Source organism: Ascaphus truei, chromosome 18 (genome assembly GCF_040206685.1).
Source record: "Ascaphus truei isolate aAscTru1 chromosome 18, aAscTru1.hap1, whole genome shotgun sequence".
NCBI classification, from domain to species: domain Eukaryota; kingdom Metazoa; phylum Chordata; class Amphibia; order Anura; family Ascaphidae; genus Ascaphus; species Ascaphus truei.
The window spans coordinates 31,459,367-31,464,960 of record NC_134500.1 but is presented as its reverse complement, the minus strand read 5'-3'; the positions used below and the strand labels follow the sequence as shown (position 1 = coordinate 31,464,960).

The 5,594-nt window shown below is 48.2% G+C and overlaps 1 non-coding gene across 1 annotated transcript; it reads left to right on the top strand.

Annotated features, from left to right (window-relative positions):
- The first annotated feature begins 2,393 nt into the window (after nucleotides 1–2,393).
- Nucleotides 2,394–2,466, top strand: TRNAV-UAC (transfer RNA valine (anticodon UAC)). The gene has a single exon. It is a non-coding gene; the product is annotated as a tRNA-Val (tRNA).
- Nucleotides 2,467–5,594: the final 3,128 nt, after the last annotated feature.

Here is a 5,594-nt window from a genome sequence, read left to right as displayed (position 1 = left end):
AACTTGCACCGCTCAACCAGCTTAAGGTAAAGATAACCCCCATGGCCCATGAACCCCTTGGTGCCCCCAATGAGGCAACCCTCGGCCATGCGGGGCCCCCCGTGGCACCTGTGGGGCACGACCCAATTTTTCAGATTTCCCATGCCGCTAGATGCATGGCCTGGCGCACTGTACACATCCTACGCCACATGTTGCACCACCTGCCAAACTGTACAAATATCCCATGCCAAATGGAGCAAAAACTTGCCACATTGTACCAAACTCCCCTGCCATATGGTGCAAAACAGGCCCCATTGCACCATTAAAAACCCCTGCCCCATGGCTCCAAACATACCGCACCGAATTAAAACCCACAAGCGCAACATTTAAGCAGCGACTACATGCGCTGCCCCAATAAGGTATGGCTACCTGCAGAATATCTGCCTCGCCCCCGTAAACCATGGAGCACCTAGTGAAATTGTAAATAATGCTCAACTTGTGTGGCCCCTTACGTACCTGATCCCCCAAATGCACTCCTTCCAGCACGATATGTATACACTGTACTACACTGTACTACATGGTGTAACTTGAACCACAAAATGTAAATAACATATACTCATACACATGCCCACATATACATATATATATATATGTATGTATGTGTGTGTCATTTCCCAGAACCCCTTGCTGCTGTGGTACACTGTAAGCTGTGTGATAATGGTGAAAGACAGGGTTGCAGACCTGCCTAAGACATGTCAATGTGCTCACAAGTGATCTTTTTATTTGAGGTATATAGCTGTATACACACACCCACCTATTTTTTTTTGTTTTGTTTTGTTTTGTTAAGTTTCTTAAACCACGCAATAAATGTAACACTCAAAAACCAGCACCTATTGCTGTTTTTTTTTTTTTTTTTTATGAGGCAATTGGCCCATACTCCCGAGGAGGCGGAGCTACGCATGAACCCCACGCACCTGCCTCCTGTGCTCCTCCCACAAACTTTCTCCTCCTGTCACCAGCCACTGCAGGGCAGACTAAAGCTCTGCTAATACTCCCTCCCAGGAACCACATATACCCCAGAAGAGAGGCGCGAGCCACAGGGGGGCGGCGCCAAGCAGGATTCCCGTGCTCGCCCAACTCCCCTGCCACTGCCACTCTCCCCCTGGCGCGCCCCCCCCCCTACAGTAGGAGCAGCGCCACACGGGAGAACGTGCGCCCGCCTACACTGCCGGCCAGACGCCTGACATTTATTTCCCTGGGGCAGCCGCGACACGTAGGGGCGGCGCCACGTGGGAAACCGTGCGCCCGCCTCCACTGCCAGCCAGACACCTGACCTCCCCCTGTCACTTTTGCCACACTGCAGACCCGAGCGCGCCTGCCCCCGTGGCCTGTCGATTCCTCTGAACGGCTGTAGGAGGTAGCGCTACACGAGAGACCCGCGTGCCCGCCTCCATGACCGACCCGACCACCGGGGGCTGCGTCCCTCCCCCCTGGGGGAAAACCCAAAGGAGTCCCTCTCCTCACCGTGTCCCCCTCGCCCGCCGCCGCTAACTCAAACAGCGGTGGGAGGCAGCGCCACACGAAAGACCCAAGCGCTCGCCTCCCTTGTCCGCGAATTCCCCCGACATTCTCCACTCAAACAGAGAACCCTTGTCTGGGCGGGCAGAGATGCCGCACAGAAACCACTCCCCTCCACCGAGTCCCGGCACCTCACCTGCTCCTGCCCCCCACAGATCGCTCCATGCTGCACTCGGTCAGGCCGCAGATGGAGGACAGGGACGGCCCGGCCAGGCCAGACCAATCTCCTTTCCTCCCCACAATCCCTCTCCACCTGAATCTTGCCTCCCCCCTCGCCACTAACTAAAACAAAGCGTCAACACAGAGGGGGGGAGTGCCACATTTAAGATTCAGGAGAGGAAAATATAAGTAAAACATCCAACACTGAGGAGGAGGAGGAGGAAGAGAGGCCTAAACTGCTCCAACGCCAAGGAACAAGTGACAGTTGCTTGTTCCTTGGCTCTAATTTGAAACCCAACCACCCCAACTGACTCCCCGATCGCGCTCGCGACCACCAGACCAGATGGGGGGGGGGGGGGGGGGCGCACCCGACGGTCAATTGCTGTTGCCACCCATACGGGCTAGGCCAGCTCTAAAATGTACGTTTTCAAACAAGATATTGTGATGGCAACGGAAATCTTGAATTCAGAAATATTGGTTATGGTTTTAGTATCCTTTTAGACTATTTTTTCTTTAACAAATCAAGTAAGATTCTTGGTTGTTCAAGTGTAGTTTTTGAAATATATATTATTAAACAGAAAACGTAAGCTCAATTTAAGCAAGATTTCAAGCACACACAAATGAATCAGATGTGCTTTCTTGCGGACAGAGAAGCTGTTTCACGAAACATTTTTAAGAGTTCTATATTGTAGTGGTTATCACGTCTGTTTTACACGCAGAAGGTCCTGGGTTCAAAACCCAGTAGAACTATTCAGTTGTTTTGCCTTTTATGTGTAAATATAAGTTTTCAAACACGATATTGTGACGGCAACGGAAATCTTGAATTCAGAAATATTGGTTATTGTTTTAGTATCCTTTTAGACTATTTTTTCTTTACCAAATCAAGTAAGATTCTTGTTTGTTCAAGTGTACATTTTGTAAAATATATTATTAAACAGAAAACGTAAGCTCAATTTAAGCAAGATTTCAAGCACACACAAATGAATCAGATGTGCTTTCTTGCGGAAAAACAAAAGCTGTTTCACGAAACATTTTTAAGAGTTCTATAGTGTAGTTTTTATCACATCTGCTTAACACGCAGAAGGTCCTGGGTTCAAAACCCAGTAGAACTATTCAGTTGTCTTGTCTTTTATTCGTAAATGTACGTTTTCAAATAAGATATTGTAACAGCAACGGAAATCTTGAATTCAGAAATATTGGTTATGGTTTTAGTATCAATTTAGACAATTTTTTCTTTACCAAATCAAGTAAGATGCTTGTTTGTTCAAGTGTACTTTTTGTAAAATATAGTATTAAACAGAAAATGTAAGCTCAATTTAAGCAAGATTTCAAGCACACACAAATGAATCTGATGTGCTTTCTTGCAGACAGAGAAGCTGTTTCACGAAACATTTTTAACAGTTCTTTAGTGTAGTGGTTATCACGTCTGCTTTACACGCAGAAGGTCCTGGGTTCAAAACCCATTGGAACTACTGCTGAGACACACTTTATTCGAGCAAATGCCCAGTTTGTACCTGGCAGATACCTGGAATGCGCCGCTCCTCACCTCTGACAAGCCGCGTTGCGTTTGCCTTCCCAGCCACGGTTCATGCCTGGCTGACGGGGGCCTGATCTGTTAAATGATAATGATCAGGATTTAATAGGCTGCAATGCTTCGCTTGTCCACCAGATGGCATAAATTCATGAATAGTAATGCAGTATATATATATATATATACAGTACTGTATGTATATATATATATATACTGTATAACAACAACCCCTATAAGCCCTAACATACAGTACTGTACACATACAGTACTGTATATGCACATACATAAATGATACTACTGTATGGGCGGCGGGGGCGAGATGTGTTTGCAGCAGAGAGAGATCCGCTGCTCTCTCTCTCTGCGCAAACATCCGCACATTAAAAAAAAATTTAAATACATTTTTATTGATAGTGTAGATGTGCAGGGGGTCTCCGGAGCTGAACCGTGTTGGTTTCAGGTCTGGGGACCCCCTGCTCCCCGAGATACAGCCCTCTTTAGGGGGTGCCGGTATCCCTCTGCTTGGTTTAAAGGGCTCGACCACGTGATCGCGGCCTGTAAACCAAGCAGAGCAGAGGGATACCGGCACCCCCTAAAGGGGCCTGTATCTCGGGGAGCAGGGGATCCCCAGACCTGAAACCAGTGCGGTTCTGCTCTGGAGACCCTCTGCACATGTACAGTATCAATAAAACACATACAGTATACAGTATAAATAAACACTCATTCTTTACCTTAGCGGCTATGCGCTATGGTAAAGAAGCAGCATTTCTGTATCTTAATAATATTGTACAGTGAGCAGGGGGTTCCCTGAGCCAGAAATTAATGCTCAGGGACCCCCCCCTGCTCCTGCTCAATATTATTAAAAATACAGAAATGCTGCTTCATTACCATAGTAGATAGCCGCTAAGGCAATGAAGGGGTTAACCCACCGTGCCCGCTTTATTGTGTGTAGTGGGGATGGGTGAGGGGGGTATTTGGCCCTTGGTGTGAGTTTAGGACTTGCGGGGGGGTTGCGGGTGCACTTAACCCCTTCACGACCGTAGCAGTTAATACCGCTACGGTCATGAAGGGGTTAAGCCCTCCCGCTACCCCCCGCAAGCCTTAAACAAGCACCGTTGGGGCTAATACCCCATTCACCCACCCCCGCTACCCACAATAAAAAAAATACACACACACAGCAGCCGCCAAAAAATAAATAAATAAATCTAAATAAATAAATAAATAAATGACAATAAATACATTTGAAATACATTTTTATTGATAGTGTAGATGTGCAGGGGGTCTCCGGAGCTGAACCGCGTTGGTTTCAGGTCTAGGGACCCCCTGCTCCCCGAGATACAGCCCTCTTTAGGGGGTGCCGGTATCCCTCTGCTTGGTTTAAAGGGCCCGACCACGTGATCGCGGCCTGTAAACCAAGCAGAGCAGAGGGATACTGGCACCCCCTAAAGGGGCCTGTATCTCGGAGAGCAGGGGGTCCCCAGACCTGAAACCAGTGCGGTTCTGCTCTGGAGACCCTCTGCACATGTACAGTATCAATAAAACACATACAGTAAACAGTATAAATAAACATTCGTTCTTTACCTTAGCGGCTATGCGCTATGGTAAAGAAGCAGCATTTCTGTATTTTAATAATATTGTACAGTGAGCAGGGTGTTCCCTGAGCCAGAAATTAATGCTCAAGGACCCCCCCTGCTCCTGCTCAATATTATTAAAAATACAGAAATGCTGCTTCATTACCATAGCGGATAGCCGCTAAGGCAATGAAGGGGTTAACCCACCGTGCTCGCTTTATTGTGTGTAGTGGGGATGGGTGAGGGGGGTATTTGGCCCTTGGTGTGAGTTTAGGACTTGCGGGGGGGTTGCGGGTGCACTTAACCCCTTCACGACCGTAGCAGTTAATACCGCTACGGTCATGAAGGGGTTAAGCCCTCCCGCTACCCCCCCGCAAGCCCTAAACAAGCACCGTTGGGGCTAATACCCCATTCACCCACCCGCGCTACCCACAATAAAAAAAATACACACACACAGCAGCCGCCAAAAAATAAATAAATAAATCTAAATAAATAAATGACAATAAATACATTTGAAATATATTTTTATTGATAGTGTACATGTGCAGGGGGTCTCCGGAGCTGAACCGCGTTGGTTTCAGGTCTAGGGACCCCCTGCTCCCCGAGATACAGCCCCCTTTAGGGGGTGCCGGTATCCCTCTGCTTGGTTTAAAGGGCCCGACCACGTGATCGCGGCCTGTAAACCAAGCAGAGCAGAGGGATACCGGCACCCCCTAAAGGGGCCTGTATCTCAGGGAGCAGGGGGTCCCCAGACCTGAAACCAGTGCGGTTCTGCTCTG